Source organism: Struthio camelus, chromosome W, assembly GCF_040807025.1.
Source record: "Struthio camelus isolate bStrCam1 chromosome W, bStrCam1.hap1, whole genome shotgun sequence".
NCBI classification, from domain to species: Eukaryota; Metazoa; Chordata; class Aves; order Struthioniformes; family Struthionidae; genus Struthio; species Struthio camelus.
The window spans coordinates 15,290,867-15,318,372 of NC_090981.1; the positions used below are offsets into that span (position 1 = coordinate 15,290,867).

General features: G+C 38.9%; 1 long non-coding RNA gene and 2 pseudogenes across 1 annotated transcript; 2 read left to right on the plus strand and 1 right to left on the minus strand.

Annotated features, from left to right (window-relative positions):
* LOC104145190 (lens epithelium-derived growth factor-like) overlaps positions 1-7,081 on the minus strand; it is a 63,322-nt pseudogene extending 56,241 nt beyond the window's left edge.
* On the plus strand, positions 1,254-4,307 carry LOC138064208 (uncharacterized; annotated as a pseudogene).
* A 367-nt stretch (positions 7,082-7,448) lies between the features above and the next one.
* On the plus strand, positions 7,449-25,620 carry LOC104138440 (uncharacterized). The gene is made up of 3 exons (XR_692921.2): positions 7,449-7,586; positions 9,014-9,146; positions 18,403-25,620. It is a non-coding gene; the product is annotated as an uncharacterized lncRNA (long non-coding RNA).
* The last annotated feature ends 1,886 nt before the right edge of the window (positions 25,621-27,506 follow it).

Consider the following 27,506-nt stretch of genomic DNA (forward strand, 5'->3'; position numbering starts at 1 on the left):
GCGCCTGCTGAATGGCAGTGTGTGGTCCTTCGGCTCAAACATCTATCCCAACCCCGGTAGAAATAGGGAGGTTGCAGTGCATGTACTTCACACAGCCCCTGCACTCCCTGATTCAAAAATTATTAACGTACCACAATATCCGATTTCTGCTGCGGCACGAAATGGAATTGAGGTTCCACCTGAAAAAAAGCCAGGGACCAAGTAAAGAAGTAAAATGTTTAGGCACTTGGTGGATAGCAGGCAGTGCAGTGATTCCTCCAGACACTTCAAGAAAAATCCAAGAGCTGCAAATGCCCCAATCAAGGAAGGAGTTACAACAGTTAATGGGAACTTTAGGATACTGGAGGAAGCATGTACCTGGATTTTCTATTATTGCTCGTCCATTATATTCACTCTTACAGAAAGACAAATCCTGGGAGTGGAAATTAGAACACAAAGAGGCAGTCAAAACTCTAACTGAAGAATTTAAAACATATCAGTCATTGGGACCAGTACACCCCCGCGACCCTATTATAGCCACATGGGGTTTCACTGAACATGCTTCTTACTGTAACCTGTTCCAAACTGGCTCTGATAGATTAAAAAGATATTTATTATTTAGCTCAATCACATTTAAGGAAACAGAACAACGATATTCTGAATGGGAAAAAGGACTTTTATCTTTAGTCCGAGCAGTTAAACAAATTGAGAAAATACACCAGGGACAACCTGTGCAAACTAGAGGACCACTTAATTTGCTAGAAGCAATCCTAAAGAGGACTGCTCCCCTGGAAGGAGTTGCACAAAAATCTACCATCAGAAAATGGTATGCCTACCTAACAGTAGTTGCAGGAAATATGCAATTAACTGAAGACTGTACTAAGGTTTCCAAATTACCTGTGGATACAGACCCCCTTAGCATTACAACAACCTTTTAAACCTTCACCAATTCTGAATGCACTGCCCCTCACTGAGGATGCACCAACAGAAAATATGTGGTTCACTGATGCCTCAGCAAAAAGGATAAATGGTATTAACTATTACCACTGGCAAACAAGTAATAGAAGAAGGTGAAGGCAGTGCACAAGTAGGAGAATTAAGAGCAGTAGTTTTGGCAGCACAGATTAGAGCAAAAATCATATATGTAGACTCTTATGCTGTGTGGTCTGGTGCCACACAATGGCTCTGTCAATGGGAAACCTTGAATTTCTCCAGTTTGGAGAAACCAAGATTGGCAATTATTACTAGATATAGTCCGGAAAACACCATTCAGGATGGGATGGGTGAAAGCTCATGCCAAGGATAGTCAGCCCACCACGAAGTGGAACCAAAAGGTAGATGAGTTAACTAAAATTAGGAAAATCACCTTAAATACCGAATGGTATCGGTTGGGGGAGTGGTTACATCAAAACCTAGGCCACACAGGTAAAGAAGCACTTTACTTTGCTGCATAGAGTAAGGGTTGGCCCATAAACAGGGAAACTTGTGAAACTATTCTTATAGAATGTCCCCAATGTAGATTAAAATTACAAGCAGATCACCCCACTAAAGCACCACCTCTACATATATTAATGAAGGAAAAACTTTATGGTCTACATGGCAAATCGATTATATCGGGCCATTCAAACCCTCTGCGGGATATCGATATATTCTCACAGGAGTGGAAGTAGTTTCCGGCCTGCTTATGGCAACTAAGTGTCAAAAAGTGGATGGGCGAAATACAGTACGAGGGCTGTCATCTTGGTTCTCAAATCTACCCACTCCTGATGTTATCCAAAGTGATAATGGTTCACACTTCTCATGTAAGGAAGTGCAAGATTGGGTAAAACAAAAGGAATTCAATGGGTATTCCATACCCCATACTATCCTCAATCAAATGGGATGATAGAAAGAGCTAATGGCTTATTGAAAAGGAGTCTCAAACTGCAGGAGGCCCAATAGGATAAGCGACTTCCCAAAGTACTCCATCAATTGAATAATCGGTATGGGCCTACTGGAAGCCCTGTAAGCCAAGCATTCTTTGCAAGAGCTGGGCTTGGTGCTCCACCTTCTGGAAAAGGAATATATCCAATAACATTACAGCCAGGACAACCTGTCATGGTCAAATTACCATCTATTGGTACCGTGCCTATGACTCTAACTAAACCTCACGGCCCACTTGCCTGGGAAGCTACTGATAGCAGTGGTGCAAAACATAGAATTAGTGCATGATGGATTTTTCCTTCTTTTTAATGGGATAACCCGTCCAGTCGATCCCACCGAGATAAATTTCTCTTTCACCTTTTGCTTTGCAGCATTCACAAAGGAACCAAGAAGACATGAGCCCACTATTATCACACATCTGGATGATACTCTTGACCCTTACCCTTGGGCAAAGAAATTGTTGTTTGGCCCTGGTCCCATGCTCATATTAAATACACAGGGAGCATAGGACCAATTTCCAATAAAGGCCTAAACCTATCCACTGTGGTTATGCATGGAGCTGAGGTTTACTCAGAAAACGAACGGAGCTGGGGTAGTACAAACCAACTTCCCCAATTGTTAGGAAAAGTCGGACAAGAGATTAGAATAGGGTGCCAGGTAATAAATGAATCCACCCATGAACGGGTAACTCAAAGTACAGACAAACATCAAACACGGGAAGAACTGTGCCACTGAAAAATCAGACTGTTGGTACAATTTTACGTTAGTCCAACCAGTTCTTGTGGTATGCCTCTGGGCACACAACAGCATAGGGCTATCGTTTAAATTTAATACTGAACTTAGTACAACAACAGCAGTAACCCCAACTGCAACTTTTCCTCCCAAAACAAGTATTCCAATTACCACGCCAGATAAGAGGATATTGTCCCCACAAATCTCTGAAATTGGACCATATGCGATCAAATATGCAGACCAACAACAAGTGCTATTTAATCCATCATGGTCTCTTAAACAAGTAGCGCTATTGATGCAAATTAATATCTCCACTATCAAACCAACCTGTTCACCACTCCTAAGTACGTCCTATGCAGGATGGTCAGCATGGTTGCATGGGCAAACCTTCACCTCTCCAAAACGAACAAGGAGAGATGTGACCGGTATCATAGGAACAGTATTGGGAGTCTTAAATAGTATAGATGCCGAAGTGCTCTTCAATAAACTAAGCACAACAACAAGTGACTTGCACAAATTAGAACATCCATTGCAGTCTTCTCTATCAGCATTGGGAACTAACCAATGGCTGTTATCTGATATATTGCCTCAATGGGAAAGAATTAAAGAGACCACCAATTAATTGTGAATGCACTTGGTGTAGCCCAAGATAATGTCTCTCTAGCTCTTAGTTGTATCCAGCTCAAATGTGGATGCAATCTATGGCAGCAGCAATTATAAGAGAAGGTGAAGAGGGCACCTTACCCACTGAAATTCGAAAGGTAATTGGGATAATGCAACTAAATTTGAAAGGGAATTTCAATCTTGGTGGTATTTAGTCAATTTTACTTATGACCCCATCAACAATAAGGCCACAGCTTTTGTCTTAACAATATGCAATGCTTCAGTATACACCATATGCCCTATCATTGTGCTAGGATTAAATCACAATGGAACTATACTCTATCCATTAGAACACAGAGTATGGGCCCAACGAAATGGAAACAAATGGCAAACTGTTGATGTTAATGCATGTGTTGTACGGGAGCAATAAGGATTTATTTGTGAGAGTAATACCATCAAAGCTCAAGACATTTGTCTTGACACTGAACAAAATGTTTGTCATTTGGAAATATATCCCGCTGAAACCCCTGAAACTGTACTTGTATATCTTGGAAAAGGATGTGTCTGTATGAGAACTCTTTGTAATTTTATATTTGTAGATAACATTACTGTAGATACAAGTAATCACTCAAATATTTGTGTTTGTAACTTTACTGAAATTATGGGATGCAACTTTAATTATTCAGCTCCAGTTATGTCTTATCAATTGTTACAATCTAATTATACATCAAATCAAGATTTATTGCCTACCCCCATTGGAATGAATCTCACATTGGTGAAAAAATTGCTACAACACGATGACTTGTGTCAGCTGCTGAAACGCACTGAAACACCATGTTCTGGAAACAGTGAAGAAGGATGGAGAACATCACTGGTGGGAAACTTTCCTTGGACGGTCACCGATAGCAACAGGAATTTTTAATCTCATGCTTCATCCAGTTGTGATTTCACTGACTCTGATACTATTATGTCTATTACTTATAATAATATTGTACATAAAGGTCTGGTACATGATGAAACAAATAACCCAAGTTCAGCCACCCAAGACATATAAATTAGTACATAATTAGTAGCAATACTTTATGCTAAAACTGTTTGCTTGCCGTGGACCTGTAAGCACATCAATTATCAATATACTATTTATGGCACAGTGACAAGAGGTGACCATACCACCACTCTGAAGAATAAGATGGAATGACTATAGTCAAAGGATGGAGTGTGACGGTGTGCTCTTCCTCCCCCTCAGCTTGACTTCTTTGTAAACAGCACCTGGACAGGGGCTAACTGAGCATGCACCAACTAAAATCCATCTAGCATGCAAATATAACTATGAGTCGATCATCTTACCCCCATAAATAGGGGGCAGTCCAGAGCCCATGGAGCTTTCCTGCATGGCTGCAGGCTGCATTGCAGAACCTCCTCTTGAGCAGGGATGCCTCTCAAGGTAATTCCTCACGGTTGAGAGATTCCTTACCCACGACAGATCCTTGGTAAGTGGCACTGATAGCATGCTAAAACTTTGTAACTTAATAAAGTTACCTCTCTGATTGATTGTGCACATAATCCTTAGACACAAACTGTTGACCAAGTCTGGGACTAGGATTGGATCCATTGGGTCCATTCTGAACCTCATGACTCAATGGGAGGGCCTCCTTGACACTTACTTTGCAAACCTCACAGAGGCCACTCCAGATGTGGCCTCATCAGGGCTGAATAGAGGGGGAGGAGGAGGATCACCTCCCTCGACCTGCTGGCAACACTCTGCCTAATGCACCCCAGGATACCCTTGGCCTTCTTGGCCACAAGGGCACACTGCTGGCTCATGCTTAACTTGTCCACCAGGACTCCCAGGTCCTTCTCTGCAGAGCTGCTTTCCAGCAGGTCAACCCCCCAGCCTGTCCTGGTGCATGGGGTTATTCCTCCCTAGGTGCAGGACCCTGCACTTGCCTTTGTTGAACTTCATGAGGTTCCTCTCTGCCCATCTCTCCAGCCTGTCCAGGTCCCTCTGAATGGCAGCACAGCCCTCTGATACATCAGCCACTCCTCCCAGTTTTGTATCATCAGCAAACTTGCTGAGGAGGCACTCTGTCCCTTCCTCCAGGTCATTGATGAATAACTTGAACAGAATTGGAGCCAGTATTGACCCCTGGGGGACACCACTAGCCACAGGCCTCCAACTAGACTCTGTGCCACAGGTCACAACCCATTGAGCTTTGCCATTCAGCCAGGTCTCAATCCACCTCACCATTCACTCATCCAGCCCACAGTTCCTGAGCTTGCCTATGAAGAAGGCTTCTCACATGCTTGCTTCCTCAAACTATTCTATAAAAAAAAGCTATAGGAAAAAGCTAACTGTTTACTCTTAAGTTATGGTAGGAATACCCGTTAAGGGTTTTTTTTTTTTTTTTTGGGGGGGGGGGCATCATCAGAAAGGATCATCTACTTCGGAGTAGGATTTCTGTACCATTTGTTTCTTGCACAGTCTCACAGTTTGTTGTGCTACTGGTATAGCAGTCTTCATTTCTAAAAATGGACTTAAATTATGCAAAGACTCAGGAACTTTTATTGCTTTATCACAAAAGGAGAGTATCAATTTCTCTATTTTAAAATATCTACACATTTCACAAAAAGACATACAGAAAGCTTTAAAGAAATAAATACGAAGTCCAGTAGGATTTTTTCCTCCTCAAAACACTATTAATGAATTCATGTAAGGGTTTTAAGACTCTCAAAAAACATTGCTTGACTTTGACACAAAACTAATACATATCTTCACATATAGAATTCATGTACCCCTTCCCTCAACTTAAAAGACTAATAACAGCTAATAACTACTACACAGCACTATATGTTAAAAAAAGAGAGACTTACAAAGCACCCTAAGCCAAGAGCAAACCACAGTGTGGGATCTGGAGTGTGATGTAGAAGTCACTTTCAGCAACAGCAGTGCTACCACCTCCCCCCCCAAACACACACACAGGTGAATAGAGGCACAACATGATTTATCTGTTTTCTTCTCTATATGTGTCTGAAAACACTCCTTTCCACAAAAAAGTGGAAGAGCAAAAAAGGAGACTAGGAAATGAGGATGAAGAATGGAAAAAAGGGCAGGTAAAGAGGCGGCAGCAGCCTGCGCGCAGAGGGAGGGGTGTCTTACCCTGGCTGGCCAATGGGGATAACCTTTCATCTTGGCGAAGATCAAGTCTCCAGGTTTGAAATCTCGGCTCATGCTTCCACAGGGATGTGACACCTATTGCTATAAGGCGATAGGGTCAAGGGAACAGGAGGGATTTGTACCTTCTGTCCCCGCTGCCGAGGTGCCTCCAGCTGTTCGGGATCCCACTGCCAGAGGAAAAAAAAAACACCAGGAGATAGGAAGAAGGAAAGGATGCCAAAAGAGCGTTCCACCAAGGGTAGCCCCCACCCCCCGACACCCCGCCATGCCACTACCCTCCCCACCCACCTTCTGGTTAGAAGAGGGACACTGAAACCAGCCTGCCAAATGCATCTCCACACACACCCTTCTAGTGCAGGCAGCCGTCAACCTCGTCTCCCACCCCAAGATGCGTCTCTGCCCGCGCACAGCAACCTCCCCTCCCCAGCCTCATCCCACCCTTCTTACAATCGCACAACATATGCTCTCCTCCCCCCCCCCCCAACTCGTGCCTGCTCACTCCCCTTCCCCATGTAACCAATACCACACACATGTATACGATATGTGTTTTTATACATAAATACATACGCACTATATATATACATACATATACACACACCCCTCCACTAAAGCTTCTCTGAGAGCAACAGCACTCCCGCCGTATTGCCTGCCCCCACCCCAAACGTATGCGCATGCGCCAGAATGAGACCAGGGTGGAGGAAAAAAATTGTGCTCGCCCTTCCCCCCATAGCTTTAACCATAGCGGTCTCGTGTTTTACTCTCTACTATACACTTGTGTCCAATCCCACAGTTCACTTCAGCCTGCAGTAGAAAATACCACTGCATTCCCTCCCTCTTAAAAGCTGGTTGATACCAACCGGAGGGGGAAAAAAAAACAAAAAAGAGAAAGAAAAAATAAGCCCTGCTAAAAGGAGTTTAATCCCTCCTCGTGTGGGTGTGTAAGAGGCTAAAGGATATAAGAAAGAAGCGATATTGTCTTCTTGTGTAAGAGTAGGTAAAGAAAGAGACCCTAATTTGCGTTCTTCCCCTTTAGAGCAGATGAAATAGTTCATTCCTTCTTTCGGGGCTGCTGCTTGGGGAGGGGGAGGAGGGGATGTTGTATCTGGCACTGTTGGGAATAGGGGAAAGAGAAGCACTTCTCCAGAGGAGGTGGCGGCGGCTGTGTTCAGGCAAGGTAGGAAGGAAAAGATGGTGAGCATGCATTAGATGCTGCAATGTTCGTCTAGCAACTTCTCCATCCCAGACACTGGTTGTGACATACTGGCCGTAGCGAGTTTGACCTTCTTGCACAGGCTGTTACCTGGGAGGGAGCTGCCCCCAGACGACAACTGTGCAGAAACCAACGAAAAAATCTGCCCTGTGAAGCACTGATCCTGGACTGCCGGGGGTGGGGGGGGGAAGGCATGTTCTGGCTGAGGTGGCTTCATCTTTGCTTCAGGGGCTGTGTCATTTCTTCCCTTCAGGGTGCAAAGCCATGTTCCCTGTCTGCTACCTCTGAAGGGCACTGGTTATCGCTAGTGATAGTTTAGGTTGGCTACCCGCCTTTGAGAGTATACTTTTGGGGCACTGAGGAAAAGAAAGTACTGGGTGGTTCAGGGGCCATTTGTAAGAGATCTCCTCCTCAAAGTAGGGTATAACCAGAACACCAACGTGAAACTCCGTTGCAAGCTTTGCAAAGAATAAAAAGCAAGAGAGTCAAGGATCAGTAGTAGTTAAGCAATTACTTTTCATCCAAACAACTTTTATTTTGGCAAAAAGACTCGCATGCAGTATAGAATACCATCTTTAGAGCCAGGTGTGACTAATTCTGTTAGCATTACATTCATTAGCTGCATTCTGCTAATTACAGTGTTTCATGACTTAGGTCTTCAACCCTCTTCATCAACTTTTTACTTAACCGATGAATAGATGTGCGTGCTTCAGGATGTATTTATGACACTTTTGTACCTTAGATCTTCAAGTCTGTAACCAGAAAGTAACTCAAAAAGTTGCACGTAGTTTGCCCAGAAACTTAGAATGCTACTCTTTGTACATGCTTATGTTTGCTCCCTTATCTCTCAAAAGTAAGATGAACTTGGTCAGGCATCACAGACCATAACATTGTTACAGATCATCTAAAATATTGTAATGGCTCTTTCTAATCAATGAGAGAGAAAACTGAAATATATGTATACTTTAAATATGTGAAGATAGACTTGAGATGTGATATTCAACCCTGACTCTGGAATTTCTCAAATCTTGTTGGTGCTTAGCTCCTGTAATGTTATCATAATGATACTCAACTAACTCCAATTCGGTGCTTTACAGCCATTTAGATGAAATGACTAGCATAAAGCTATGCACCACTTAAGTCTATTAATTCAGTGAGAAGAGTTTTCAGTAATGCTGAAGTCTATTCCCCTGCGCAGAGGCTCTTCCCAGGGATGAGTTTCACTTCTTCATTAATGAGAAACAGCTAATTATCAATATCCCTGTTTGGAAAATGGAAGCATATGTGCACTGTCCAACTGTTCCCTTATCCAGCCCTATTTTTCTTTGACCCCCCCTAAACCTTGTGACAATCTCCTCACCTACTTAGTCTTTAATTTCTTTGACTTTCAGTATAATATTGCTGCCGGTCCCAAAGCTGTTGATGTTCCCCATGCACTCCTTTGCAAGTTCTTTGTCACTCTCTATTCCATTGGGTCAGGTTCTCACCTCTGCATTCCAAATTAGCAGACCTGTCAAGTCTCAGGTAAGAAACAGTTGCTCCTTACTCTTTCTGAGATCAGAACCATACTGAAGTATTATATTTCCACCCCTTCTCTCCTGAACGTCAAGCACTGCTTCTATACATATTATAAACAAATCTCTGTACAGAATCTATTTCACAAAAATACGTTAATGTTGAATTCAATGTGTATTATGGTTTTGATTTGTTTCTACCTTTCTAAAATATTACATCCTTATTTAGAATGAAATATTCCTTGACTTGTGCAGTAATGCGTAAGACCTTCCATATATTATATGTATTTTTTTAATATGGAAGAAATGTTTTTGTTTCTCTGTCTTGCTATAGTAATGCAGCTGTACTAACCTAAATGGGTGCAGTAACACTATTTTGTCTGAAGCAGCTTTTGTGAATCACAGTGAACACGTATTTTGCTCTTTTTTAAAAAAAAAGATATACACAGTATTTTAGGCAGGTACATGCTAGTAGGGTCAAGTGCTTGGTAAATTATTATAGTGCTAAAACCTATTGGAATTTGGGGACATGGTATACAATCTCTATGATTACTTCCATGCTATCCCATAATTTGTCTGATTTACTAGAGCCAATGCTATTTTCCAACTGATTCAATTTCAAACTAATTTTCAGACAGCAGATGGGGAGCAGAGAGAAAGTCCTGCTCAGTACTGGGTTTTTGATCATCAGGAAAGTGCTGTTTTATTATTCAGAGCCAGATCATAATAAAATCTTTCAACTGTGTGCACCTGGACAAAGTCAAACAACTTTATTCATTTGGCACATAATGAATAAAATTTAAAACAACCACATCATGCAGAAACAGCAAAAATATAGATAAAATACATTTGTGCAGATCAGGTCACAAATTGAGGATGAAGAACTCGTACTGTTGCTTTGGAGGGTGTGAAAAGTTAAAGGAGCTTTTTGCCCCTTCCAGTTACTTTTACAGTCTGTATCCTGAAGGACATTGCTATCAGGCTGTCTCTGACTCCACAGAATAAAAAATTTCAGCCCAAACAGTAACATTATAGCAAAGCTAAAAGCAATAGGAAAGACTCTTGAAATAAAAAGCACTAAGGGACCTTACCTGCTATAACACTATTTTGTAATTATGATGTCATGCTTTTGCATTGTGACTGCCCCTGTCTGGGCCACATCTGACTGGCCCCAGGAAGAGTTTTCCCTTCCCTCCTCCCTCCTCAATTTAACTTGAATTAAATCTTGGCTTTTTCATGACTGATGTTATAAATATGTTATTTATATTGATCATATTTTCAATATTACTGAATTAGTGAATTTATTCTAAAGGAGACTTGAGTCAAAATTCATTATAATGCTCTTTCTCTACATCCCCAAGATAAGCAATGTAAAACACTTATAAGTAGAAAATGCCAGTTTTATGTAACAGTTATAAAAGTTGCTTATGTAAAAGGCACAGCAAAAGCTTGAATATTGACCTACATTTAAACAAAAATCACAGTACATTTATCTCCATTTAGAATTATTTTAAAAATAAAATATATTACTCTGTTAGGAGAATGGAGAGGTACAATCTATGCATACATAACATTTTGTGTTTATGATCTGACTCTTCTGGCAGCAAATATGTCTTCAAAATGGAGATTGAAAAAAAATCTACAATGTTCAGCTTTAGAGACTGAGCCTATAAGAACACAGGTCTCACTATTGACTAAGGTTGCTATATAATTGAACTTGAGAAAAAACTGAATCTGAACATAACCTGAACTGAACCTGAGCATAAGAAAAAGCTTTTTTACTGTGAGGGTGATTGAACAGTGGAACAGGTTGCCCAGAGCCGTTGTTTTTTCTCCATCCTTAGAGATATTCAAATCCTGACTGGATATAGTCCTGGGCAACCTGTTCTAGCTGACCCTGCTTTCAGCAGGGGGGTTGGACTGGACAATCTCTAGAGGTCCCTTCCAACCTCCATTATTCTATGGTTCTGTAATTACAGGTGGTAGTACTTGTTCATGTGACTTAATAGTAACACTGGTAACTATTTGTGAATATTAACAGCTAATTCTTTTATTATGTTGATGAACTAAAGCCTGTCCTTACTCTTCAGGCAAAAATGTATGGAATTGAAGTTATAATTGTGATATAAGGATGAAATTCAAGTTTGCTCTATAGTTACAATTGTGATGTAGCTGGCTATCAGGGCTGTGCTTGTATGCATACCCAGCACGCTTAGTCATCAGTTCTTTGGGTGGTTTGTGATAGGCACTGCACAGGTTAGCATGGGACTCCAAATGGTGCAGCCCATAGAAGAGGGGTTTGCTCTGAGGTACTCCCCAAGAGTTAATGAATCCAGGGTGCACCACAGCCAGAGTCACCACACTGCGGTTGCTGAAGCCTAGGGGAACACCCTCCAAGGACCCCATGATTGACAAGTCAAGACAAAGGAGAAGTGACACCACAGACTCACACCATAAACATCTAGGTGCTGTGCAGTTCCCCACAGAATGACCTGTTAACAGGTCATGGTGAGAACAATCCAGGGAAAGCTATACTGGAGGGATGGCCCACAAGGAAAGGGCAAGAATGGTTATTGTACTGTGCATCTGTGGTTTAACCATAGAGCTCTGATATGTATATATTTTTAGTTCTGTTATATTTCTAGCTTTACTATACTTTTAGCTTTGTTATAGCCTCTTATCTCTAATAAATTCTTATACTTGACAAATGATGATCTCAATTTCAGTGCAACTAATCCCAGAATCTGAAAGAATCCCAGACACCCCTCTATTGGCACATCACAGTTTGGGAACTCCCCAGATAGTTTCTGCCTAGATGAGGCAATGGACTGATTTGCAACAAGATAATTGACTGAACTCTTAGCTGGGCTTTGGCTTCCCAACAGAGCAACTGACTAATGGATACAAGAGCTCTTTGGGTGGGATTCTGAACAGACCTGGAGAGTCCTCCAGGCAACTCCTGCTGTGCATAGACTAATTGATATGTATTATTTGTATGCTTAGATAAACTCCCTAAGCAGAGAATTCTGGGCAGTCCTGGGTACTCCTGCAGGTAGTTCCTACTGTAGGTAAAGGAATTGAGCAAACTGTACATAGATAAGACAATTTTAAATAGTCAGTAGAAACTGTTCCTGTATATGCAGGAATGGTCATGTAGGACAGTCTTTTGTACATGGTTAAGATATGTTTTTACATACTTTAAGATAGTCAATAGAAACAGATCGTGCATACACTGCAGTGGCTACATAGGACCAGGGGCCAGCTGGATTATAAGAATTCATCAGAACAGCAGGTCAGAGAGTCTCATCCGATCCAGCTGAAGATGATGTTACCAGGACCCTTGCAACAGAGGCTCCCATCGCCATCTGGGCAGTGACTGATCATCTTGTTTGAAAGAGTCCATTCCCCATGGGAACATTACCATATGCAAAAGATCCCAGTAAGTTAGTTTTCTTACACAGACAGTGTTAGTTAAACACTATGTTATAGGTCTCATACATTCATATGATGCAGGGAAAGAGTAACCTTTGAAGCTTTTCTATTGCTGTAAGAGAATTCATAAGTGAAGATAATATTTATTGTTCAAAGACTATAGATATAAGAAATTGCATATCTGACATCATGAATTCTTCTCCTCCAGTCAGCTATACTGTTCCTGAAATTAAAAGGTGAGCTTCAGTTCCTTATTTTAAGGTCTAGTAACATGGATTATCTTTTTGTGATAGTTTTAGAAATCTCTGCAAGCCTAGAGATGGAAAGGGTTCCTTACATAAAGTTGGGAGAACTTACCTGCAGTTCCAGAAGGTTTTTCTGTATTAACTGAGATGGCATAGAATAATTTTTTGTGTGTGTTGTCCCATACCTCCAACAAGTACACATGCACACACCCCCCCATGTGTTCATTCTTTTTCTATACTTGTAGGAATATAGATATATATAGGATATAGATATTCAGGGATTTGGAAAAGTATTTTCAATGGTTGTTGTATATTGAATTACCAACTGCTTTTCATATGTTTGCTGCATGATTTCTGGTTTTCTTTCAAAGCACTTTTTCTAAGTGGGATATACCATAACACAAAACTTTTTACTGTATTCCCAGGAATCATAGAATTACAGAGTAATTTAGGTTACAATAGATCTCTGGAGGTCATCTAGTCCAACCCCCTGCTGTCACAGAATGAACAGCTACCTTATAGTCCCAGACCACATGGGTTTCACATGGCATGAAGGTGGGGAGGAGGGGGAGAAGGAGATTTATTGCATGACTCCACAACTTGTTTCAAAGATCAAAATTTACTACACAAGCTACAACAGTACAAAGCAACAATTCTTATTAACAGGAACTTAGCTCAACTAGGATATCTATTTTCTAGTTACACTAAAAGTTATGCTAACAGTAACTACTTAGTAAACAGACAAAGCTAGCTAACTTATATTAATTGTAATTACCCAATCAAATGAACCAGGCAAACCAATCCTCATTCATCTTACCCATCATTATCTCAGTGGCCAACATACCCTCAATCCTAGAGAGGTAACTCAGGAGGGCACCCCCATGGATTCCACAAGTTGGCAGACCCACTGTCACCCACCAAGAGCTAAAGACAGCCTCTGGAGCCAACCTATTTATACCCTTCAGGGGAAGGTGGCGTCACTAGGCCAGTTGCAGTTCTTTTCCAGCAATCACAGTCCTTAGCTTTTGGCTGCTGCAGGGTTCAATTCTCCTCTGTTCTCTGTTGTTATTATGATGATCGCACCCACGGTCATGGGGGTAGGGGTGGGGTGGGGTGGAGTGGCTGAACACCCCCCAATGGCAGGCTAGCTGCCTTGAGCACTCTTCAGCACTGAAGAATAGAGTCTGAGTGACTGTGAATGACTGCTTTACTCTTGCAGTGGTGAAGAAGGAGTTAATTCCAGTCCACAATGATTAACACTGCCCCAGCAGTGAAAGCAGGTGTTGTCTCTCAGGGTCCTGATAAGGAGAAGATAATTCTAGACCACAATAATTAATGCTGCCCAGTGAGAGGAGGCTTTGTTTCTCAAGGTCCTGATGCCCAAGCAGGCCTTATCACAAAGTCTTGACATCCTCCCCTTTGGAGTGTGAGGCACAGGAATGCAGACTGCTTGTAACTGGCACCAGATGGGGAGTGGAGGGAAGCTGGGAGCATCCCTCTACACCTGCTCAAAGTAGGGCCAACTAGATCAGACTGTTCAAGGCTGTGTCCAGTCGAGTCTTGAACACCTCCAAGGATAGATATTCTACAACCTCGCTGGACCCCTGTTCCAGTGTTTGGCCACCCTTATGGTTTAAAAAAAAAAAATCCTAATATCTAATTGGTGTTTCCCACGTTTCGGCTTTTGTCTGTTGCCTCTCATCCTGTCACTCTGAAAAGAATCTGGCTCTGTCTTCTCTTTCCTTGAACAATCTTAAAAATACTACTGAAGGTAGTATCTTATGTAAAACTGTAGTTGGTATGAATAGGTATGTTTTCTTGTTTAAAAATTATTATCAATCAACTATTAATGTAGGAGGAAAAAAAGTGCAAAGCAGTATAGCTTTCTCTGAATTCCCATTAAATTGCAAATCACTTGAGCTGTGAATTTGCCATTAATGGTAAATAGAATGTATAGTTTCTACTTTTCTGTGCTGAAGATTTATATTCTAAATTTAAAAATTTCTAGAGTTTGTGTATGTTTTAGTCTTACATTTTAGCTTCCATTACCATTAATTATGTTTTCAACACTTTTATTCATCATAAAAATATCTAAAAGAAAGAATCTCCTATGATAGATTGTACAAAGCCTTTATAAAATACCGTGTGTGCTGGAGATACTGCAGAAAGAAAATGTCCTCGTGGGTATAAGAATTCATAAGGCCACTGTCTGCTTTTTTTAAAAACATTTAAGTAGACAAATAAATATCTAATATTTTACACTTAAATATATAAAACATTAATTTAAAAACAGTTAAGTGGATTGCAATTCCAGATCTTTTCTCTGAAGATGCTATAACTTGCTGAAGCTATGAAGTTTTTAGGATAGTGAGAAGCTAACGTTTACAGTATAAATAAATAAAATGTATACAAATTAAAATATTTAATACTTTAAATTCACTTTGAAAGATACTAATATTCTCTGAAAATTCATTTAAAAAGTAACTGGTTCAATCCAAGGCTATTTTGTAATGGCATTGTGAGTGCAGAAGTAATGAAGAAAATATTTTAAAAAAGCTTACTGCATTTTCTTTCTTCAGTTACTTTTGTCTTACAACGCCTCTGAAAACTTGTTTCATTCCTATAATATCCCTGATATGTTATTGTTTGTGATGTTTTGTAACTTTTTTGCTTTTTTCCACAGGTTCAGTTCAGTAAAACATTTCCTCATGTGGTTAAATCTTCCACTGAATCAATTTTATTGTGTAGATATCATGATTTAACTGTTTTTCTGATAATTAGTATAGACATTGGAAATAATAGTTGATTGATATAGCAACTTATTTGATTTAGTTAAAAATATAGAAGTGTTTTGTGTTTAAATCACAGAAAATGTTCATTTTCTTGCTGACATTCTGTACTCTCCATGTAGGGAGTCTCAGTTATCACCAGAATTTACAAAAAAAAAAAAAAAAAAAGGAAAAAATGAACAATATCCTTCTCCTTTCCTTATCCCTCATTTTTCCTCCCATGTATGTGGTGGGTTTATTTTGTTCTGTGGAGAGAAACTTAACAGTAGTATGTAAAAGGAGATGTTTTTTTCTAAGCATTTTTTCCCCTTTTTTTTTGTATTTAGAAATTCAAATTTTTCTAAGTAGAGGATGGGCAGATTCCTGATCATTTAAGAGAGAGATATGCATTTTTTATTCTTTAAACAAGTGTATCTTTTTAATTTATTACTGGAAATATGTTTGTGGGTTTGCTGAACCTTTAATGTTCAAATAAGAGTTTAGAGTACTCCTCATACAGATTTTATTCTTCCAGGAAGGACTGCTTGTTTGTTTGCTGCTTTAATATGTCCCTGTTTAGCACTTGGCCGCTTGCTCAGAAAGGCCCTTTTGTGACTTGCAGCCATCTTTAGTGTTTCCTCTGATTTGTTTTTCTGCTCTCCTCAGCAAGGCTTTGCTTTGTGCCATTTGATAATCTTTTCCTCTTGTTCTGTCCATTGATTCAGTACCTCTTATGGTGGATCTCTTCTGCTTGTTTTCCCATTCTTAAATTAAGAAGGGATAAGAGTGTTACTCGTAGTAGTAATTAGCCAAATTTATTTGATATGCAATAAGGTTTTACTGAGAATTTAGGGAGTTAAAGAAAAAGTGCATAGAATCTGTGGGGAAAACACACCCCTTCATACACACACATGCAATACTGTGGTATGCAATCCTAGATGATTGGCTGGCAGGTCAAAAGAGAGTTGAGGTTGAAGAGTAAGGGTCCTTTAGGCATATGGTGTGCTCGCAGCTTCAACTTGGTGTGTGTAGCAAGACAATCCCAAGATGATCTTGTGACAATTCCTGTGGTAACAAGAAATGGGAGTTGAAACTAAAGAAACAAGTTAACCAATAGAAAAACAGTCAACAAAGTTAGTTGATATAGACTGATCGAAAGCAAATGTGGAAATTAACTACCAAGGGTTGTGGATAGCTGAAATGAAGTCCTCTGGGCTTTAGGTACCTCACTGGAAAGAATTATCTCTATTTTTTCCTCTCTCTTCCAAGAGGTGTTGAATTTTAATTAAAATCTCTAAAACATTCCAAGGTCCTTGTGTGAAAGATACTATAGGAACACAAAATTGTATTGTTTCTGTATAGAGAAGGTAGTTATCTTCAACCTCAGAAATGTTAGTGTTCTAATGTTACACAAAATATCACAGTACACAGAGGAACTAACATTGGTTCTGCAGTTTTTTTTTTAACTCACTTAGCAGCAATGCTTGTCTTTTTTTCTTTAAATTAGCAATAGTGAATGAAAATCTTCAGAAAAAGGTGTCCAAGTCTGAGAAAATGTTTCTAATTAGTCAGCAGAAGTAGAAAGAGCAGCAGCAAAGACTTGCAAGCGACTTAGATAAGAAGGATTATGTTCCTGTAATAGTGAATATAAATTGCTTCTTAAGGAAAGAACCAAATTAGAAAGTATTTTACAGGTATAATATATTAATACCTGGAAAGATGAATTGCATGAGATGCTTGGAACTATTGTAGTGGGGAAAGTGGTTTTGTGGTTTTGTTGGATTGTTTGTTTTTTGGGGGTGACGTGACTTGGATGGCAGCTGAACCCACACCTCCTTGTTTACACTGGAAGTAAATGGAGGCCAGGAAGCCCCTCCCCATTGCCTATATGGGCTGCTATTTTGTCACAACCATACCCCATGTGATCTCAGAACACTGTGTTTGGTTGGCAACTTCCTTAGGACCAGGAAGCACTTTTATATCTCTATATATTTATATATAGAGATATATTCATATTTACATATATATGCATGTAAACATATCTATATATTTTTGTGCCTTGTGATTGGTTGGCAGCTTATGGGAAGCCTTCATACATATCTATATATAGAAACATATACATATTTATTTATACATATATAGATACACTTTTTGTATATTTTAGTTTTTCTAAAAGTGTCTATATAGTATGTATGTAGTATGTATAAAAGATTGTTAAATAAGAGATAATGAAATAAAATGTTAAAGTTTAAATGTGAATAGAAAGAAAAATATATAACAAGAAAATATGGTCTCGGGACTACCCCTTTACAAGTCTCCTGAAAAACTCCCCCCACCCCAGACATTTTAGGACTTGAAGAGGATGAGAGTGCCCCACAGAGGGTGGGGGAACATGAACAAGTTTGAATATGTCTCTGGGGCAAGGGGCCAATTCTGTGAGTCTGCCCAAAAAGCCCCCTTACCTGACCTCAAACCAACTGGATGACAATACAGTATTACTGGGGCAGCCTTTGATCTATGCACTGCAAGCAACACTGCTCACTAAAATGGAAAGCCAGAACAAAAAGCCAAACTCACAGGAACTTGTGTGTGGGGACAGTAAGGAAAAGCCCCAAAGGGCTTCCTGAAAAAGACCACACAGATTGGAACACATGGCAGTTGGGTTGGGGGGTTCAGAAACAGAAGATTGAGATGAGTGTCAGATGGAGAGGATTGGCGGGGGAGGGGGCTCCCTTTGTCCATGGCTGTGCAGGACCTTATAGCTACTTGTAATGCCATTATGGGGTACAGGCTTGTCTTATAAGTGTTTACTTATCCTTAGCTCAATGCTACGAAGAAGAAGCAGAAGACAGAGGATGAAAAGAAGACTGTCCCTTTGGACCATGTGAAAACAGCAAGACAGTCTTTGGGACCCAGCCTATAGACACATGCTATTAGAGACCACGACGATTGCAGAAAGCAAGGAAGTGTTTTCATTGTGAGAAGACCATGATCAACTTCTTGTCCACCAGGAACCCCCCCAGGTCCTTCTCTGCAGAGCTGCTCTCCAGCAAGTCAACCCCCCCCCCAGCCTGTGTTGGAGGTGGGGGGGGGAAGGCAATTAGGGCATTATTCAGTCTTTCACAGGTAGTTAACAAAATAGGGACCTGAAGGAAAGAGCAACACAACACTATAAGGCAACCAGATAAGGAAGTACCCAAATAAACCTGAAGAGAACAAAAACAGTTGATAAACAGGAGAGAACTGTGCTCTCAGATCTGCACAGCAGAAATCAGCTCCGTTACTCTGTTCTCCCTATGTACATGTTAACAATGATCCCTAGGCAAGAGGAGCAGGTTGTGTTGTGAGAACATTGCCTTGAGTCTTACTGATGAGTTTGGAGTTCATTTGCATCACTTTTGCAGTTTGAAACAGCATATGGGAGAGGCGTAGTGCTGTGATTGTTGGAGTCTGTCTGTAATTCAAGTGTCAGATATCTACTTATTTTCTAATATATATTTTTAAAAAACTTCCTAAATACAAGTATATTGTGTAAATATTCTTTTTTTCCTGAGAATATGAAATACAGAGATTGTTCATAAGATGGCTGTCATACAAGGTTTGTATCTGGCTGTCTTTATTATGAAATGCATATAAACACATTTTCCCAAGCCTCTTCCAGTTTTGAGAACTGGAAACAATCACATATTTTTCTGTAAAATTTGCTTTGTGAGGTGCCTAAATATTGCACAAATATTTGTGCAATATACTCTCCATTCTAGGAGTCTAGGTCAAGCTCTCTGACATGCCAGGGGTACTTGCTCCAGCCAGTGCTAGGGACTGAGCCCTGTGGCACCTCAGCATCATTGCTGCACAGTTCACACTGTCTAGAGCAGAGTTCCCCCCTCCATTTGCATCCCCCACCTTGTTAAATGCCCAAATTTCTACTACCTGCCTCAGCTGATAAGCAGGAATGCAGCAAAATAGATGTTCTCACAGCAGATTATTTGACTACTGATTAGGAATTAATGCAGGTGTGGGCCTTTTTTTAAAATCAAGAACCCGACTATCAGTAAACTGCTTACACACAAAGTGTTACAGTATCTAGAACATTCAATTTGAATAAAACTAGAAAAAAAATCAGTTAAAGGCCATGTGTACATTTTAGGAATGCCCTGTGTTTAGAGAAATACTAATACAGTGTGATAGCAAAGCAGTAGAAATGTGGAAATGCTATACTGACAAAGCCATGCTTTGTACCCCTTAAAAAAAAATCACTTCCTATCATTTTGTACCATTAAAAGTGCAGTTTTGCTATATTGGTCATGGGCCACACCACTTCACATGCTGATGGATATGGTTATGAGAGCAGAAGTCCTTATTTATAAGTTTCAGAAGTATAACAACCACAGTTCTGGTAATACTCTTGGAGAATCCAGTGTACTTAAAGGCTTACCTCCCCCACTGCAGATTTCTCACAAAGTAATACCAAAACTCCACTTGTCTGTGGCCAAGCTTAATTGTTTGGGATTCTCAATACATTCAGGTGGAACCCATGGTATTCTTTCAAGAAGAACTGTGCAATTATGCAAGCAAAACATGTCAAGAACAATAATGAAAGCAGCAAATTCTGTAATGCATTTGATTTAGTAAAAAAGGTTGAATATTCACAGATATCTTATTTTGTAATGAAGTTGCAAATCCAGTTTTGTTCTTGTCTAGAAAATGCTACAGAACATCTACCAAAATAATTCATATTTCTCAATGAGAATAAAGGATCATTACTTTTATTGTTAGAGAATGACATTAAGAAGAAGATAGTGTTTTTACAACCCCAAAGCCTAATTTAGCATATTTCCACATCATGTTTTTGGTTTGACATTAATGTTTTCTCCAATGTTATCAAGATTTAGTAGCTACCAGAAAAGAAATAGATAGCAAAAAGTCAAAAGTACTTTGTTAGCAGTACACAAACTAGACAGAATATGCTGGCAAAGCAATGAAAAACAGTAATGACAAAGAATTTAACACTTTTTGAATCTTTTGATATTGATTGTGATTACAGGTTAAAAAAATGTCACATCTAGTCAGATTCAGTTTTTTTTTTTTTTTTTTAACCATGAGATACCTTGCCAATGATTTTGAAATGCCAGGCAGCATTTTCAAAAATGTGTTTACCTTAAGCTCTGAGAGCTTTTCCACATTACCACAGTGCAAAAACTTAAACACAGCCAGTAATAGGCTACCTAGTCCAACAGCTGGCAGCAGATATGACAGAAATAATCATTGTACATTATAGCATAGTCATAAACAAAATTTTTTCACTGATGGTGGTAAAACAAAAGCAGCAGGAAAAAATAAATCACAGAATGGAGAACTGTGGTTTTGTTTCCTGTAGCTATTTGCTGATAAAAGAGGGTACACTGGCAATTGCTGACCAGGATTTTAGAGACTATTTTAAAATGAAGGAAGTTATTACAATAAAAGTAGATCAGATGAAAACAGAATAACATATCTAATATTTTCAAAGTCATAAACATTAAACAAGAAAGTTGACATAAAGACTTACTATCTTTTGGCAAAACTGTAATACCGAGGCCAGGATCACTAAGTTTAATAAAAGGAAGGTTTCCAGACTTCCTGTCTTCCAGTCTGATAAGCAAGATATTTTTTGCACAGACGTTCCCATGAACAAGGTCTTTAGCCTCCTGATGAATACAAATATATCTTTTACATCTAGACAAAAAGATATCTAATAATTTAAGAGGCATATCAACATCAATACTTTACAGCATGAAGGAAACATTGACAAAGAAAATGATTATAAAAAGTTAAGTTGATCAAATCTTACAGAGATCAAACCTCACAGATATTCCAATAACACTTCTCTTGTTAGTTTCTACCACTGTTTGATTCATGTCAGTTATCTACCTGAGTTTTGAGCATGGAACTTTTTGCCATATGTTGTAAACTTAGATGAATATTGTTCCTTCAGTGTGATCCATGAGATGAACATGAGAACAGCCAAACTATATCAGAAGAAAGGTTCATTCAATCACATGTTCCATCTCCAATAATGGCTTTTATGTTAAATTAAATAGATGGCTTTGGGGTATTTGGGCCTAAAGTACAAAACAATGAAAACAATGTACTAGCAGTTTGAATAGTACAATGATCCCCCAGCCCCATGGTTAGCTACTAATGCTGTCAGAAAGTAGTTTATGATGTTCAGCATCAAGAGCTGAGGTGGAAATTATGGGAAGAGTCCCTTGGAAAAAAGTGGATTTTAGCTAGGAAAGAGATTTTATTTCACAATAAAATGTAATGCATTAGAAGAGAATGGGAAGCTCAAGTGTGCACTGTATAGTGTGCAAAGGTCTGTTCTTGGCTATCCACTAACTTTACTAAATATATGCCCATCCTGTTTTCAAAGTCCCCACACAACTTCAATAAGAATGCTAACGGATCAGCCACATATATATATATATACACACATACAAAGCCTCTTCCAGTTTTGAGAACTGGAAACAATCACATATTTTTCTATAAAATTTGCTTTGTGAGGTGCCTAAATATTGCAGAAATATTTTGTTACATACTCTCCATTCTCCAATATGTAGTCACACTTTTAGAGGTTATAAGTGGGAGGGTAGCAGCTTTTACTTAAAATAACCCAATTTCAAATTTGCACTTGCATCACTGCAGTTAAAGTGTATCTAAATAGGTATTTGCACAATTAGCTGACTGTGCAATTAGCACTCATTCAGCATCACATTTAGCATATGCAATGGGCTTTCGCCTAAGCAAACAGGGAAAGGAAAAATAAAAAGGAGAGGATGGTTGTGCCTGGTGCCCATCTGAAAAGTTGCTGCCAGAAATGGCCAGGTTTTAGCAAGGGTTAGCTGGATTTGTTTGGAATACTTCAGAGACTATAAACATACTACAAAAATCATGTTAATACAAGACCATCTGATTAGACAAACCTCTTGAATTGCTTAGGAATGCTTAATAAAAAACAAACCCTTGGTTCGTTTATTTTCCTTTTGGCATTTCTCTTGATGTTGTTGGTGGGGATGACAACCTCCTTTCTTGGAGAAAAGCTACCTTGTCCCATTCCTTAACCACAGAAGCGTCACAGACTGTTTTAGGAGAAGATAATATTTTTCTCATTCTCTCCCTCTGAGGGTGAAGGCAATTGCATCTGGTGTTGGCCAGCCTGTGTCTGTCCACCATCTGTATAAGTAATTCACAATCCTAGACAAAAGAAATTTGCAGTCGTCTTTCTGTCTATTCTCAAGATAGCCACAAAACACCTGAACAAAATCAGCAGGTGATGACAAGGGAAAGAGAATGATCACTCACAGGCATTGTTGGATCCTTTGAACATTACTTATAGCCTGGACACTACTGTCACTAGACAGAGTTTGTTCTTAGGTGAATTTTCTGGAAGTACTTTATTCCCTGGCTGTATGGCAACAGGGGGGAACAGAAAAAAAGTAGCTTATTACATTCAGAAAAAAAATGTGCCCTATCTCTTTGTGGCCATCCTAACTAGTAGCACTTAGCAAAGTTGAAATAGCCTGATCTGTCTCCCAAATTTAATAAATGAGTTAAAAATTGAGATCTGTTACTGTCTTTCTTGAAACAACAAAGACTTGAAACAACAGCTCTAAGGACTAAGGAATGCAATTTTTCTCTGGGTTACTTTTTTTGTTTTAAACAAAAAGTAGTTCATAATAGATCTAATTATCTTTCTTTGTTTCTGATTTCTTAAAACTCAGTATTAATCATCAGTTATGATTTTTATGCAATAGACTAAAAATACAGTATGTCTCCAGAACTGTCAGAAAACCCGAGCCCTTGATTTACTTTGTGATTTCTTATATTCTTTCCATAGTGTGTACATATTAATCATAAGAAAATTCAAGCTTGAAGAGCAGTACAGTGACAGATGTATATATTTAGAAGAGTGTCTATGTACATCAAACAGAAATATAGCCCCATGAACACATCACCTTTGACAAGAGAGTTAAAAGTTTCCTATCCATTAACCCATTGGCAATGGGATTTTGAATTTCAGTGCATGGCTGCTTAACTTTGAAGCTGACTGTCCTGCCACTGTCAAAGGGTTAAGTTTGTAGATGAAGTTTTGTTGCATTCCCAAAGGGCAGTCTAAACTGTAACAAAAAGCTGCTGGATCACTTCACACTTCAGCTATCCCCTGAATCCTCCTCTTCTTCTTTCTCTCCCTTCCCCTCCATACACTCCTGCACATTTAACCCTTCTTCAGAAAAGGGATGTCAAGCTTAAATTAATATAACGCTGTCTTGTTAAGTGCATTATTATTGCATTCTATTTCAGATATGAAGCTAATTGTTCATTGTAAAGTTTGTATGTGTATGCGTGCATGCATGAATTGAGGTTGTTTGTAAACCTGATGTTTTAAGGGCGATATTTATGATGATTTTCTGGCATTGATGAACAATCAGTTTGTGTAAAGTTCAGGGAAATAATGATGAAAAATGATGACAAAATCATCATTCATTTTAAAAATGAATTTAAGTGGTTTCTATCACTTCAATGCAAGACAACTTGTGGATAGCTGAAACTAATGAGCCTCAGTTTCGATTTTTCTTGTTCAATATTAAAAAAAAAAGCATCCTCAGCATGGGTTACCAAAAGGGTAAATATTTTAGAACAGCTGTAGTAATAATTTTTTTTACTCTATGTAATCACATCTTAATCTTTTGGTAAGTCAAAAGTAATAGATCATTTTAAATTAATTTTGTCAACTCAGCTGATGTAAGTGGTTATGGTGCTATAAACATTTGAGGAAAAAAAGGTCTTTAAACTAAAATGATGTCAAAGACTTTTGCTAGTTTTGCGCATGCAAGTTTAAGAATAGTATTAGTTTTAATCCCTGGAAAAAGCCTTTGTGTTCATATCACCATAGAATATTATTGCTGTTTTCTTATTTGAGGAAAGTATTTTTTTCTGTGTACTATTTCTGAGCTGGATTTCAGTGTTCACTACGTCTCACTAAGCAATTAAGTAGAGCTCACTACCTGAAAGATTGTTCTATTTGTAACCTTTTCTTCCCGTAAACACGTGGCAGATGTTCACACGCAGCTATTTCCACCTTCGTTTTCTGGATACTGACCAAGGGGAGATATTCATATGTTTTATTCATTTTATTTTACGTTTTGCCTTAGGTTTTGTTACCTAAACACATTATTCACACTTTTATCCATCCTGTCATTTGAGTTTACCACTTTGCAGTTTTATATTTTGGAATTTTGCTTTGTCCTTTTTACTACTGTTCCTTTGACAACCAGCTTCATGTTATTCTCTGAGAGGCTGAAATGGAAACTAACAGTCTTCATAATTAGAATATTCAAGTCAGTGCTCTACGAATAGCGATGGAGGTTGAGAAGTAGAATAACACCCCCCCTTCTTACATTAAGAACAATTGCATGTATTCTACTATCGTGGTTCACGATTGCCCACATATCAGCCAAAATTCTCTTTTCCCTAGCCACCAGGCTTGTACATACTCACAGTTGTCTCCTCCTGTCTAAAGTACTTTGACTTTGGAGGATACATTAGCAAAATAAGTTCCGTTTCGTATTGTAAAATGTGAGTACCCTATCAAAATAGAATATTGTAAACCTTAACAACACTAAGAAATTCCAAAGTTGTTATGTGGAGAAGTTGTTTCTATCGTCACAGTAAAATAAGCTGTCTTTAGATTGCAAATTTTAAAATGCAATATTCTTTTTTTTTTCAGGCACATAAATGTCTTATATGGCTATGGAAATCATCTCTTCCTAAAGTGTGCCCAACTTAAATTTATGTACATGTCTGAGGATTTAGTCATATTAAGTTCAGAATTGCAGATGTAATTCAAGAAACCCCTTGGAAAATATAGACCTCAAAATTAATTGGTTTTTTTTTCAGTTAACCTGAGAAATAGATATGTACCTCTTTTAAACAAAACAATTTCACCTGTTTTAATTTGTTTTAAGTTTCTGCAGAATTTTATTAAAAACAGTGTTGTCTTTAATAGTGATGGTCTTTTGCAGTCATTTATGAAATTCTCATATATTTTCTTTGTTTTTATATTCCTTTCTTAAAGGAGCACTTGATTCTTTCTTCCCATTAGTTCAGTACCAAATTCAAATGCTAGTTTCACTTTTTGTTCATGTTTCCTTTAGCAATCCACCTCAATTAAGGAGTCGAGTTTTATTAATGAAAGGCTTGCTCTACAACAGAGAATACTGTGGTTAAACTTGTTTTGTGGTGTTTGAAGTATGACTGAAATATGATTCCAAAATAGAAGTGCAGGGTACATGGAAAAAAGTAGTTTAACATCTGAAAAACAAAGCTACTTTACCATTCTGTGTTAAAAATCTTAGTGTATACCATGGCACTTTTCCCCCCAATGCCTTCACAGCCTGCTTCTGTCACATGGGTACAGTGCGTGTAATTTCCAGTCTAGAAAGTCACTCTTTAATGTAATCTGCAAAATCAGTGTGTTCTGACATTTGCAAGTTGTGACCTTTTAATTTCTATCTTTCAAAATTTAGGTCCTGACTAAATGAAACCGCGTACTCTTTCCTCTCTCTGAAAGGACCACAAGTTAAAGCTGACCTTGGGCAGAGAAGAAGGGAGGAAGGAAGGAATGGAAGAAGGGAGGCAGGGAGGGAAGGGAGGGAGGAAGGGAAGAAGAGGTTGATCAACAATTGCATGACTTGATAAAGGCGTGGGTATGTGCAGCATACTAGGTAAGCAAGTGCCTTTGCTCTCCTACCTAATGCTTTCTCACAGTCCAGGAACACATATGTCCCCAGTGTGGATGGGAGACACTGTTAATGCCATGTCATGTGAGGAGGCATATGTATATATGTGAAATAAAGTGATGCTTATGAAAGGAGCTACAGGTCCCTTTACTACATTCTAGTAAACTTATATCTGTCATTGTAGTATTTTCAAAGCTAATGATTTTTGGCCTTTCCAATCGAATGCTAAGTTTCTTTTTCTCTCTTTAAAAGAAAGAAAATAGAGCTTTTTTTTTTAGTTTAGAAGGCTTTACCACTTAATTGTTTTAAATTTCTGTTCTTGATAGTAGATTCAGTCATTTTTCTCTTTAAAACCTCCACAGATGTCAATGTTTCCTCCAACATTTATGAGAGTAGAACATCCTCCTAAAGTTGTTGCATAGGCTTTACCTTTCCTTAGAGAAGGATATATTTTGCCTACTGTGTGGATTGGCTATGAACCTCAAGTAAAAATAGTAGAAAGCCCAGCTCTTACACTATGTTTTACATCTGTAAGTCTCAGAGCACTTTAAAAATGAGATCACTTTTATTATTCCCATTTCCAGATGGGAAATTGAGGCAAGGAGAAGGAAAGTGACTTGCCCAAGGTCATCCAGCAAACCTGTGGCATAGTAAAGTGACCTATTAACTAAATCAAATTTATCCATCAGAACATCTGTAATAATGGTGGACTGTGACAGGCATTTCCTTTTTTGATTCCTAGGATGAGTATAAGAAATGGGCTGACGTAGTTTTTAGATTTGTCTGGATGGTGTTCTGAAATAAAAGTCAGACCTGTAATTTGTCTATGCACGAACACATGAAAAAGATCCTCTGAATTCATTTTTAAAAGTGGATTGGTTAAACCACGATAATGTCTTGTGTGACTCAGAATTAAAGAGCCAAAGCACTATAACTCAATACTTCCCTTTAGGGCCTGTATATACATATTATTTAACCATGTGTACAGCACAAATGAGGACATAATGGGACAAGGAGCTCTAGAGGGAAAATTTTGGAGACTAGTAGACCACGGGAATGAGTTCTTCAGAGGGATTCTTTTCTTGGCACTGGGCAGCATCTAAAGGTAGTCTGAGTAGAAAGAACAGTTTCTAGTATGAGCTTTTGC